Below are 14,456 nucleotides of genomic sequence, written 5' to 3'. Positions count from 1 at the left end.
GAGTGAAAAAGGGAGAGGGGGTGTTGACGAACGATGAACGTTGTCAAGGAGGCAAAAAGATGGAGTAAAAGGAGGAAAGACGGATAGAAACTCGGAAAGAAATTTTGATATCGATGAAAAGTTTCGGAAAAAAGTACTGATGATGTAATTTTTTATGGATGTGTGACAGATTTAAAAACTTTGGAAGTCTGACACTGTAAAGCAGGGGAGTGGTGACACGGTAGCACAGGGGAGTGGTGACCCGGTAGGACAGGGGAGTGGTGACCCGGTAAGACAGGGGAGGGGTTAACAGGGTAAGATAGGGGAGAGGTGACAGGGTAAGACAGGGGAGTGGTGACAGGGTAAGACAGGGGAATGGTGACCGGGTAAGACAGGGAATTGGTGACAGGGTAAGGCAGGGGAGTGGTGACAGGGTAAGACACTGGAGTGGTGATAGGGTAAGACAGGGGAGTGGTAGCAGGGTAAGGCAGGGGAGTGGTGACAGGGTAAGGCAGGAAAGTGGTGGCAGGATATGAAAGGGGAATGGTTACAGGATAAGGAAAGAGAGTAATGACGTAGTAAGACAGGACAGTGATAACATGGTAAAGTATGGGAGTGGTATCATAGTAGGGCAGGGGAGCGGAGGCAGGGTAAGGCAGGGCAGTGGCGACAAGGTAAAGTGGGGGAGTACAAAGTAAATCAAAAAGCAGCACACCTGTTGGTCCTTATGGGGCTCTTTTTTTTTTTTTTTTTTTTTTTTTGTGTGGTAGGTGGGGGTGCTCACCATCCACTCACTCGATGTAGTGCTGCTCTCGGGGGAGTGCTCTTTCCTCTCTTCCTTCCTTCTTTCCTTCCTTCCTCTTATGTCTTTTTTCCTTCTTTTTTTTTTCTTTCTCTCTTTCTTATGTCTGTGGATGACTCTATACTGAGTGGCAAGCCAAATGGTTTCCTGTACACCAGGAAACCGTTTACTACATTGGGTGGTAACCATATAACCGTATCATGACGCCTGGTGGTTTAGTGGGTAATTAAGGCGCTCCAACCAGATTGACCCTGTGTAGATCTATATCCAAGGGGTCGTTGGGGTTTATTGCTCACGAATGCCTCTCAGGGATATGTGAGGCACGTCACTCTCATTTTACATGTCAGGATCACCTAGCTTTGCCCCGGGCTCCTACGCTTCTCATGGGGCAACACATGTTTAGATGATGTAGGTATGTATGTAATTTTACAAAGAGGACTATGCCTACGATATCTGATTCTGTGAGCTGAAGATCAGGATAGCAAAGCCAGATTGCCTCTTCCACCCACCAAACCATCTAGCCGGAACTGACAGGAAAAAGTAAGGACCACCATGCAGCATAGGAAACTTTCCTTGGAAATTTCATTGGATATAGAAAAAAAGAGAAAAAAAACTGTATCCTACACTAAATTAATACGGAAGGGAAAATTAGCATTATCCGATAAACTGCACTGTATTCCCCACGATCTGCAAGTGAAGAAAAGTCAGTTGGTTTAATTAAGCAGGATTGAGCAAGTTTAACTGAGGATTTGAGGCCAGATACTTAATCAGTCGACTTTTACGCGTTATGACTTTATTACAGTCTACCTCATTTCTAAATAATTTGTTCCATATGTTAACAACTCTACAGAAGAAAAAGTGTTTTGCTTTTTTAGGCAGGAAACACCTGCCGACAGATTTGTGGCCGTTACCTCTAGTGTAACTTCACTGGTCAGTTGTGATGTACTTATATTGAAATGTTCCTTAAAAATGTTGTATACTTAAAGCAGATCCCCTAATAGTTTGTACTTTGATAAGTTCAACAGCTTTAGCTCTTGTAAACGTTTCATAAGATTTGCTCTTTAATCGGGATATCATATTTGTGACTTTTCCCAGCACTCTCTTAAAATTATCCAAATCCTTTCTGTAATAAGATGACCAAAACTTTACACAGTATTCCAGATACGGCCATACCAAGGACTTGCACAAGGTGAGAATGATGATTTATTGTCTGATTTCAAATGCACTTGCAGTAAATTTGACTAATTTATTAGCTTTATTTACAGCTTCCGTGCACTGTCGCCTTAGTTAAAGTATTTATCTTTATCCCTACATTTCTTTCCTGGTTCACATTCTCGAGTTGAGTACTGTATTACTCATAGTGTATCTAAAGTGTTAATTTTACTCCCAATATTTAAAACTTTGCATTTCTCAGTATCAAAATTTATTTGCCACGTTTGATCCCCGTTAAATAATTTCGGTTATCTAGAATTCTTTGAGTCATCGGCCTATGACAGAGTGTATCAGCTCTATTACCAGCTTAGTATCATCATGAAATTTGGAGATTTTGTAACATAAACTTTCATCATTATTGCCAATATAAATTAAGAACATAACAGGGCACAGAACTGAACTAGAATGGACTCAGAAGGGGCATACCTCCCCCAGTGCCATTGCCATTAAAAAGGATCTGGATACATGGATATAGGATTCGGATCCGGATTTATCAGCCCCCAAATTCAGTCAACTCATTCTTGGTGCATGACCCACCTTTCCACATAATTTCATTGAAATTCATTGAGAACTTTTGGAGATATTGCGCGGGATACTCCAGATCCAAATCCCCCCCCAAATTTAATCATTTCTTCCTTGGCCCATGGCCCACCCTTCCACAAAATTTAATCAAAATCTGTTCATAACTTTTTGAGTAATCCCGGATCCAGATTTGTGAAAACAGGATCCGGAACTGCCCCCAAACTTAATCAGTTCTTTCTTGGTCCATGTCCCACCTTTCCACAAAATTTCATTGAAATTCATTGAGAACTTGCGGGATGCTCCAGATCCTAATCGTGATCCGGCCCAAATTTTAGTCATTTCTTCCTTGGCCCATGGCCCACCCTTCCACAAAATTTAATCATTATCCATTCATAACTTTTTGAGTAATCCTGCTAACAGACAAACAGACAGACAAACAAATAAACAAACGCATAACCTCCTTGGCGGAGGTACAGTAGCTATGTGGTTCTCCCCTTCTGACATTCATCCACTCTGATTCTGTCCCATTAACCCGTACCAACTAGCTACAAAGATCTACGTCCCTACGTCCTGCAGCATTGAGAGGTCATTGTAAGCAACTGAAGTAAACTGGAAGGTAATAACATATCTCGCTACCTTCAGACATTTCTCTGCTATGCTTACATCATCCACTCACTTGATATACGAGTAGTGCTGCCTACTTCTTCCTTAGCCTTCATCATTCTTTTTCTGTGCCTGCCCTCCTCTCTTCCTATCTCTCCCATCTTTCCTGTCAGTTCTTATTGCTTTTCTTTCCTTTACAGGTGGCTTTACATTGAGTGACAAGCCAAATGGTGTCCTGTAAGCCAAGAAACCACTTACAACGCTGGGTGGTAACCATATAACCAAACCATACGAGCTCCCCACGTGTCAGCAAGTGGATTGGTGGAGGGTTAGTGCCCCTCCCTGTAAAACAAATAACTCAGAGTCAAATGGCCACCCCTTACGGGATTATGGTCTCTGGCAATAGATAGACAGATAGCTTACAACACTGTTTTAGGAGCGCGGGAGGTGAGTGAGTCTTCACAGGCTCACAGCCGCTCAGCTCTCTCAGTAACCTTGATGATTTCAGAGGTCGAATGGCACCAACCTCACTCGATTCAACCTACTTTCTGGCTTGGTGATTACTTCTATTAGTGCCAGGGATTTCATATTGGCGTATTAATCCTATGTGCCAACAAAAAATATCCAGAATTGGTTCACAAGCTCACAGACGCTCGGCGCTCTCAGTAACCTCGAAGATTTCAGAGGTAGAGTGGCACAATCCTGACTCGATTCAACGAACTTTCTGGCTTTGGTCATCAGTTTTATGAGTGCCAGGGATCTTATATTGATATATTAAGCCCATTTAGCCAGAAAAAAAAAATAGAAATCTGTTCACAAGCTCACAGCCATTCTGCTCTCTCAGTATCCTAGAAGATTTCACAGGTAGAGTGGCACCAACCTGATTTGATTCAATCACCTTTCTGGCTTTAGTGATTACTTTTATTAGTGCCAGAGATCTTATATTAATGTATTAAGCCCATTTAGCAAAAAAAAAAAAAATCAACCGGGATACAGGGGTATCAGTTTTCTTTTTTGCCCAACGCGGTACGGGTTACGTACGAGTACAGCTCTTTTTTTTTTGTTTTTTTAACAGAACAGAGGAAGGAAAAACAAAAGAATTAAAAAAAAAAATAATCCATACAGCAGATTACTGGCGTCCTCTATTCATAAAATACCTGTAACAGTTAGACTTGAACAGCTGTAGGTTGAAATTTGGAGGGAAACAACTCTGGGGAAGTGAGTTCCAGAGAGATGCAGCTTGGAGAATGAAAAAATTCTGATAGGCAGAAGTTCTGCAATATGACTGAGTGACATTCCAGTCATGAGCGCTACCAGATGCCCGGGTAGCACGAGGGAAGGCATGGAGAGGTGGCACCATGGACGTAACTTCGTCGGAGCATTTGCCAATAAAATATCTGTAAAATAATGCAAGGGAGGCAACATTCCTTCTTACTTACAGGGGAGGTAGTTTATTTGTATTGGCAGGGTTGTTAATAATTCTAACAGCTTTGTTCTGTATTTTATCTAGTTGTTTTAAAACGACCTCTCCACAACCATTCCACAAGGGTGAGCAATATTCAAGCTGAGAGCACACATGACTTTTATAAATTATAGCCAACTGCTTATCAGCGAAGAAGTTACGGACTCTGTACAATAATCCAAGTTTCTTTGAAACGATTTTAGCAAGTGATCTAACATGAGAGGTCCAGCTGAGGGCATTGTTAAGTGAGACGCCAAGAATTTCAATACAGTATTTTTGGAGCTGGGAATATTAGTGGCACTGAAGGTAATGTACGAATCTGGCAATATCTGTCTATTAGTAAATTGTATATATTTAGTTTTACTAGCATTAAAAGAGACAAGGTTATTTTGTCCCCATTCACTGATCGTAGACAGGTCTTGATTTATGGAGATAGCTGTAATGAGTTGAGAGGTAGAGATATTAGACTTTGTAAATGGGTGTCTGAGTGTGAATGAACTATGTAGTGTTGAGTCATCTGTGTATGAATGTATGGGATTGTGGGTGACAGATAAGAGATTATTAATATGAACCAGGAATAGGGTTGGCGCCAGAACTGACCCCTGCAGCACGCCGGCGTTAATTGAGTGGAAATCGGAATATACATCATCTACTTTTACTCTTATTTTCCTGTCACTAAGATATGAAGAAATCAAAGGAACAAAAGACGTTAGTCCATAGCACCCTTAGTTTGGACAGCAGGGAACGGTGCCATATTCTGTCGAAAGCTTTAGAAATATCAAGAGCTCCTGCATGAGTTTCTCCATGTAGATCAATTGATTGATGGATGGTATGAGTTAGGAGATTGAGTATGTCAATGGTGGATCTTTCGTGGCAGAATCCATATTGTCTATCACTAATTACGTTGTTGGATTCAAGATGTTTAACAATGTGGTTATTAATTAAAGTTTCAAATACCTAACCAAGAGAAGATGTGACAGCTATTGGTCTGTAATCAGAGGAGTCAGACGAACTTCCTTTCTTCGGAATTGGGTGGATATTGGCTTCTTTCCATGAATTTGGGAATAAAGAAGTACGTATGAATAGTCTGAATAATTTAGCTGGAACAGAGGCAAGTTCAGGGTAACACTTTTTCAAAACAATTGGGGGAATTCCATCTGGGCCTGGAGCTTTGTTGGTAGGTAAATTGTCTAGGATGGATTTTATGTATCTTGTCTGTATTTTAAGTGGGGCAATTTTGGGAGAGTCCTGTTCTAGTACTGGGACATTCTGGCTGGTATCATCTATGGTAGAGTTTCTGGCAAATGTACTGGCAAAAATATCTGCTTTCCCACGCGGGTCATTTGTAATGTTGCCATCTGAAGATTTTAGTGGGGGAATGGAAGATGACTTGTTAAGGTTATTATTGAAAGAATTAAGAGTTGACAAGAATATTCTATTGTCATTAGGGTTGTTAAGTTTTGATGCCTTCTTTTGAAGAAAGTTTGATTTAGGTATATTTAGTACAGCTTTTGCATGATTTCTAGCAATTTTAAATTGAGAGAGTAATTCAGATGTTTTTATATTAAGTAAGAATTATATGCTAATGAATTTTGGGCTGTTGATCTGGCACAGTTACCATCAAACCATTTTGGAGAGTTCGATCTTTTAGTGAACTCTTGACTTGGTATGTATAAATCCATACCAGCTAGTATTAAGTCGCAAATGTGGGACTGGGTGGAGTTGGGATCACTAGAGAAGAAAGACTGCCATGGAATGTCAGTAAGATAATTTCTAAATCCATCCCAATTTGCCCTATCAAAGTACCATCGTGTTACCCTGACAGATTCAGAATGGGGAGGTGTGGGGGGGTTTACTAATGAGGCTTTGATGAGATTGTGGTCAGAGAATCCAAGTGGTGACAATACCTCTATCCTGTACTGATCTGGATTATTTGTCAAGTATAGATCCAAGAGATGGGCATTATGGTCAGGATTATCTGGTATTCTGGTTGGTTGCTTTACCAGCTGGGTGAGATTGAAAGATTCTGCAAGCAGCTTGCACTCTAGACCAGCGTCGTCAGACCTGACAGAATGCAATAACCATTCAACATTATGTATGTTAAAATCAACAAAAATGGTTATTTTGGTGCTAAGGGCAAGGTTAAGGTTACTCAACTGTGTGGATATGGAGTCAAATACACTGGGTTCCGAAGAAGCATTGGGGGAGCGGTAATGTACACAAATATATTTGGTAATATTTTGACAATTTAGTTTATATAATGAGTAATCAAAACTGGATGAAGTGAAGTTTAAAATAGTGTCAACTGCATATTGGGATTTGATATAACAACAGGTGCCGCACTTGTTACGGAAGTTTGTAAGGAGATGGTAACCGGGAAAACAAAATGGGGATATATCAGTACATTCCTTAAGCCAACATTCAGTTCATTAGTTCATTTCTTCTGATACCATAGACCAGTAGTTCCAGGCCTTTGGGTGAGTGAAGCCCCAGAGGTTTACAGGAGGGTTTCCTTGCAGTACTTTGACGGCTGACAAAAACGTTTTACAAGCCGGCAGGTGACGATGGCCAGCTCTAAGTGGACCAAGCTTTGTCAGCAACCAGAAGTGAGTGTTGGTATGAAGAATCATTTTATAACCACTCTCAACCCTGTTTGTAGCTGGTGCTGCCAGTGACCGGAAATAAGTTTCGACCAAAACTCTGTCGTGTAAGAAAGTACTCCCAGCCAAAATTACATCCAAGATTCATGGGCCCAGGTCAATAACCTTTGGAGCCTTAGCATTTTGCGTGAGCATAGTCGCAATTTCAGTTACTTTCATATTTTTTGCACTCGAAAACCTTTGAGCCCCAACCTGGTTGATGTAGGTCATGGATGTTTAAAGCACACTTTTAGTACTCATTAAAATCAATAAGTATGCAAAGTTTCATTTGATTCCATCCTAGAGGACTTGAAATTCGTGGAATGGCTGACCCGAGGTACAAATTCTAGGAAACGATGCCAGCTACTGCAAGTGAGCTTCAACAATAAAAGTCATTCCTATATGGAGGTACTCCAGTGCAACATTCCACCAAAGAATCATGGCCCTAGCATAATAATCTTCTGAGTCTTAGCATTTTATGTGAGCATAGTTGCAATTTCAGTGACTTTCATATTTTTTGCACTTGAAAACCGTTGAGCCCCAACCTGGTGGATATAGGTCATGGATGTATAAAGCACACTTTTGGTACTCATTAAAATCAATAAGCATGCAAAGTTTTATTTGATTCCATCCTAGAGGACTTGAAACTCGTGGAATGGCCGACTCGAGGTACAAATTATAGGTGACGCTGCCAGCCACTGCAAGTGAGCTTCGACAATAAAAGTAATTCCTATATGGAGGTACTCCAGCGCAACATTCCACCAAGAATCATGGCCCTGGCATAATATTCTTCTGAGTCTTAGCATTTTGCACAAGCAAGGTCATCTATCCATCCGCTATAAAACTAGGGAATCTGAAATTTGCAGAGTGGCCTACCAGAGGTACTACTTCTAGGTGGTGCTGCCAGCTACTGGAAGTGAGTTTTGACACTGTCATTTTTTGTACTGAGGTACTCCAGTGCAAGATATCAGCCAAGAATCATCACCCTAACTTAATCATCTTTGGAGCCTAAGAATTTTGTGCGAGTATGGACGTGATTTTAGCTATTTTTACTTTTTGTATTTGATGACCTTTCACCCCTGACCTGGTCAATGTAGCACAGAAGTGTACAATAGAAAGTTGTAGTACTAGTCAATGTCTATAAGGATGCAAAGTTCCTCTCAGTTCCATTGAGCCATTGGGGAACTAGAGGGGCATTTTTGAAAACCAGTACTGGTTGCTAGGGACGTTGAGGCCAATCTTCAGAGAGTTTCCATACTAAAACTAGAGAAGAGAGAGGAGAATGGATGGCACACTTTCAGTAGGGAATGACCTCAAGATTACGCCTGAATAACTCAGAGCTTTCTACATTAATAATGTTTCTACAGCTCAAAACATGAAAAGTATGGAAAAAACGTTTTTTTGGTTGTTGCTAGGCAATGAGTGGTTGCCTAGCAACCAAAACCTTGCAGATACAAGTAGGCCATAGGCAGGTCATTGTGTCCAAGGTTGGCTGGAACCAGTTGATTCTGAAGGGGTAGAAGTGCCTGTCACATTTAACCCCTAGGCACTAAATGATGGTTATATCTGATGCAAAACTTGTGGATAAGGAATGCCAGGTGACGGCTATAGCAGCACTTGATTTCACGCCATTGTTTGAAGCAGCCACCAATTTATCTCGTCACCAAAGTCCCTCCCATGGGCAGCCACCTTGTTGTAGGGGTAAGGCTTGTGTACCCCTGTGATCCTACAAGTCTGCCCGCGGATACAATGATGTTTGACAGGGTCTCCCATGCAGGTAGGGTTGTGGGTGAGGGGTCTGACTAAGCACTGCCAGAAACGTAGGTTACCCGTATGGGTCGTTGGTGTCGCCCTCCAGAGGGGTCACCTTGGTGCTATCCTGAGTTAGTTGGTTGGGTGTCTGGGCTGGGGATTGTTGGGGAAGGGGGTCTTTGCACTGGTGGGAGTGAACTTTAGCATCATGGGGTGTCCTTTTTGGGTCACCCTCCGGGGACGAGATACCCCGCTCCAAACAGACTGCACTCAGTCCCCTCACTCCCTGGTAGGTGGTATCCCTTGGCTCCTGGTGTAATTTTGTCTCTCACTAATGTACATATGGATACATTAAACACTTCTTCAACCACTTGTGTGGTCGGTGACCAGCCGCACGAGTCAGCATCACCTGGTCACTCTCTGGCTGATGATGCTGTACCCTCCGGATCATCTGCCAAAACTGCGAATCCACATGTCCCTTCTATCGAGCTGTTACCTGGTGTCTTTGTGAAACACTCTTATACAAAATACTTAGTACTCAAAACGGCTGATGGTACTTCCTTCCAGAACATGAACTGTTTTCAGATTCACAGTGGTCTAGTTACAGCATGTGGATTTACCCCCAAGGTCTCCTTGCATGGTAATGGTTCTCTGTTGCTAGAGGCCAGGAATGAAGAGGAGAGTTCTCACATCCAGTCTCTTACTATGGTTGCTGGTTATCCATTATCTGCCTCTCATCACTTGGTCCTAAATCATTCCCGTAGGGTTGTGTATTCTCAAGACTTGGTCTCTTATTATGATTCTTCCCTCTTGGAGGGGCTGGCTCCTCAGGGAGTTGTAGCAGTAGAGAGAATTATGAAGACAAGTTGATGGGATTTTAACACCCACACCCACTTTTATCTTGACGTTTGATCTCCTTACTTTGCCAGAGGTTGTCACTGCTGTGTGGTGGAAGCTTAAGGTTAAACCTTATGTTCCTCAACCTAGAAGGTGCTATAATTGTCAAAGGTTTGGTCATGTTCACCGTTCTTGGTGGTGGGAAGTGTCTGGCCTTCCTGAGGTCTGTGGAAATTGTGGTGGTGTTTCCCATGGTACGGTTGATTATTCTCAACCCTCTAAATGTTTGAACTGCGAAGAAACGCATGCGGCCTCCTCAAGGGATTGCAATGTATACAAGTATGAGTGTGCGATTATTTCTGTCCGAATGAAGGAGAAAATGTCCTTTTCTGAGGCAAAGGCCAGGGTAAGGGAGAGGTTCATTCACCCTGGGGTTACCTTTGCTGCTGCCTTGTCTCACCCTAAAGCTACCTGGCAGGTGCCCCTACCATCACACAATGCCCCATCATATTCTTGGGGTTCTACTTCCTGGCTTTCTTGGCTGGATGGTTCCACTGAGGGAGTGCAGACTGCAAGCGGCTGTGTTTCCTCTGGGGAGGTGCCTCCTATCCCTGGAGGTGTCCTCTCTGGGGTGGTGCTTCCTGCATCTGGGGTGCCTCCCCTATCCCGGTTCCTCCAGTTCCTCCTGTGGCAAATACCCGTGTCGATGCTGCGCCTTGCTTTGACACATCCATAAGTCCCGACGTCCCTCCTGTGCATGGTAAGCATCACCATGGCTCCTCAAAATGCTCAGAGAACGAAGCACTACTACCAAAGATCTCTGCACTGGAGCTCACTACTCCCCCTACTTAGGATGCTCAGGGGTTGGGGCAAGTGCAGTCTGAGGATGGAGTTTCGGTGATGACCCAGCCACCACCAGATATTGATGGTAACCAAGTCATTGATGCCCCTGCTCAGCCACATGAGGCCTTGCCCTCTCAGGGTTCCAGCACTGTGGGATGAGCTACAGATCGTGCTCATTCTCGTGGTGGTACTGCCTGCTCTATTCTGGCTAAGGCAGTTTGCGGTTCCCCTGCCAAGCCATCTCTTGCTCCATCACAGAAGACCATTGTCCGGCCCTCTTCTTCTTCCTTCAGATTATCTTCAGCTGGGCGGCACAATGTACACCACAACGGTGCCAGGCAGTCCTTTTCTAAGGGCAGTTCTAAGCAGCAATCTAAATCTGGTTGCTTGTTGGGGGCATGGTTGTTTCTCCTCTTAAACTGATTCTTCTTCGCTGTGGGTACTATGGCATTCTCAGCCAGTATACTACAATGGAATATTCGAGGGCTGCGTGGTAATTGGGAGGAGCTGCGGACCCTCCTCACTTATTCCCCTTTGTGCATGTGTCTCCAGGAAACTCTTGTAGGATTTGCCACTCCTCATGCATCACCTGGGTGCAATGCTTTTCACTCAGTGCCAACCCAGGGTTCTGTTGGAGGTGGCGCTGTTTTGGTGAGGGTTGACTCCCTCATTGGCCAGTCCACCTCCAGTCTGACCCCCAGTGTATTGCTGTGCATTTGTATATCCACCGCTGGTATACAGCTTGTTCCATTACTTATAACCAACACAGCAGTCGGTAGGACTGAACTTGGGAACCTAGTTGGTTTGTTACCTATCCCTTTCTTCTCTTGGGGGACTTTAATGGACACCACCCTTTGTGGGGTGACTGTCTTGCTAACCAAGATGGGAGTTTCTTACCGTTGTTATTCAAAGATGAGGATCTTGCCCTATTCAATACTGGGACATTTACACATTTTCACCCCCAAACTGGTCCATTTACTGCAGTTGACCTCTCTGTCTGCTCTCCTCACTGTCTCCTGGACATTACCTGGGAGGGTATGGAAGATCTCCATGGAAGTGATCACTTCCTCATCCTCCTTACTGCGGCAGTATGTAGTCCCTGTTCCCATCTATTGAGGTGGAGATTGGATAAGGCAAATTGGTCCCTTTTCTCTTCTCTGATTTCTGTTGATGTCTCAGTTGAAGACTTTCCACATACTGATAAGGCTGTTTCATTCTTTCCCTCCGTTCTGCATTCTGCTGCCCTTCATGCTGTTCCTAAAACCTCTGGCACGTATCACTGTTCACCTGTCTCACGGTGGAATGAGGATTGCAGTGTTGCTGTACGTGATAAGAAGTTAGCTTTCTCCCGTTATTGTAGATGTAGGACAGAGCATTAGCTTGTTGAGTTCAGAAGGGCACGGGCTATGGCTCATCAGGTACTGAAACAAGCTAGGTGGGACTCTAGGATGGCTTATGTGTCATCTGTAAACTCTGAGACGTCAGTGTCTTAGGTGTGGAAGAGGGTGCGATAGATCTCAGGAAAATTCACTGAAGGCAGGTCCCCCATGCTGATGTTTAACCCCCCCCATCCCAACGTTTTCTGGGCAGTGGTACGCCCCAGTCCCGACATTTTTGGACTTTTTTTGGGGGGGGGCTCAAACATCTGCTTTTGGTGAGAAACATCGAAAATTCATAGAGAAATTGCTCACCTGAGGTTTAAAATACTTGATCCAGGTAGGAGTACCTCCTTACCTTACAGGGTTTTCTATCAGGCTGGCTGCAAAGAAAACGAGTTCTATGGGAGGATAACTATTCCACACCACTCATAAACGGTATTTATTTATTTATTTGGTACGAATTTATGTGTAGTACGAGAGTATATTGGTTTTCAAACGGTAATATAGGCATTAAAAGCATTGTTTCACTCACTAACTCATCACCATTCCTGAAATTTTTTTGCCACATTACCTGCTCATCATTTCTGACTGCTTCTTCCTCTAATGTTTGTCCTCCACATTGTCATCATTGGGGAATCACTCTGGCCCTGAATTTCGTACCGTTGCATGACATGGCTTTACTGCCCAGGTCACTGATAACAGGTGAATTGCTGAGAAAAGGGCATGCAGGGGGGGGGGAGAAGGTCATGCTGGGTAAGGCATTGTCCCTGCCTGGCATCTTGTAGAGGAAAGTGTCCCGTGTATACGTGCCAAAAATCACTCACGAAAATTGAAAATTGTGCAAATTAAATTGAAAATTGTGCAAATAAGGGACCTTGCAATGTTGCCGCATTAATTTACGTTTCCGGGATATGAGTGCACATCATGTGAGGACGTGAATTCACATCTCCAGGACGGGGCGGGTTAATGGTGAGCCTGTTGGTGACCCTGCAGCTGTGGTCAACATTTTTGCATTTGCCTTTGCGGCAGTCAGTCAAAGAGATACTAGCTCACCAATTTTTGCCAGACAAGGGGAGATAGAGGAGGCAAGGGTGCTGGACTTCCATTCAGGGAATGTGGGGTCCTACAACCTCCCTTTCTCTTATCATGAACTCCAATCTGCCCTTTCTCTCTGTCATGACACCTCACCAGGGCCGGATGATATTCCCTTCTCAGTGCTTTGACACCTGGATGATGATGCACTGTCTTTTCTCCTCAACCTTTTTAACAGAATCTGGAGGGAATCATCTCTTCCCACCTCTTGGCGTGAGGTTACTGTCCTGCCATTCCAGAAGCCAGGGAAGGCAGGTCACTGTCCCTATTGGCCAATTGCCTTAACATCCTGCTTTTGCAAATTGTTTGAGAAAATGGTCAACACAGGCCTAATGTATTTCCTAGAATGGAATGAATGTCTCTCTGTGTAAGTCTGGTTTTGCAAATGTCGCTCAACAACAGATGCACTTGTCCGTCTTGAGGCTGCAGTACATGATGCTCTTGCTAGACAGCAGCATCTGGTGTGCATTTTCTTTGACCTAGAAAAGGCATATGATACTACAGTACATGGCAGTTTGGTATATTCCAACAACTCCTTTCTTTTGGTTTATGTGGCAGGCTACACTTATTTATGTTATTTTCTGTGTGACCGTTCATTCAGGGTTAGAGTTGGTGTCGCCCTGTCTCCGTACTCTCAGGAGGAAGGAGTGCCTCAAGGAAGTGTCCTCAGTGTGACCCTTTTTCCTATAGCATTGGATGGTATTGTATCCTCTATTTCAGAAGGGGTATTGGCCTCACTGTATGTCAATGATTTCTCTCTATGGTATTTCCTGAATGTCCGTGGCTGAAAGTCGCATGCAGCTCACTCTAGACAGAGTCTCTCGGTGGGCCACCATGCACGGCTTCCATTTCTCCTCAACAGAGATGGTGGCCTTGCATTTCTGCCACTTGAGAGTTCACCCTGACCCAGACGTCTAGTTATATGGCCACAGGGTGCGATGTGTGGACGAGACAAGGTTTCTTGGACTTGTTTTTGACAGGAGACTGACATGAGTACCTCATACCGTACGGATATGAGGTACCCACGACTATTACGACTATCATGCCTCCGTGCCCCGTCTCTCCTACGGACCCTCTCTCACTTGTCTTGGGGCGCTGACAGAACCATCCTGCTTCAACTTTACCATGCCGTAGTAAGGAGCAAATTGGACTATGAGTGTGTGGTATACTTTTCTGCTACTGAGGCCCAGCTGCAGCCACTAAATTCAATTCATCATGCTGGAATTTGTCTGTCAACTGGGGCTTTCCGGTCTTCCCTGATTGAAAGTCTGTTGGTTGATGTGAACGAATTGCCACTGGATCTTTAGCAGCAGTCCTTGATGGTGCAGTGTTGG

The sequence above is a fragment of the Coenobita brevimanus genome, chromosome 18, assembly GCF_032717465.1.
Source record: "Coenobita brevimanus isolate Jiangsu-jjx chromosome 18, ASM3271746v2, whole genome shotgun sequence".
Lineage (NCBI taxonomy): Eukaryota > Metazoa > Arthropoda > Malacostraca > Decapoda > Coenobitidae > Coenobita > Coenobita brevimanus.
The sequence above is the reverse complement of the archived record's forward strand: the minus strand, read 5'-3'. Positions refer to the sequence as shown.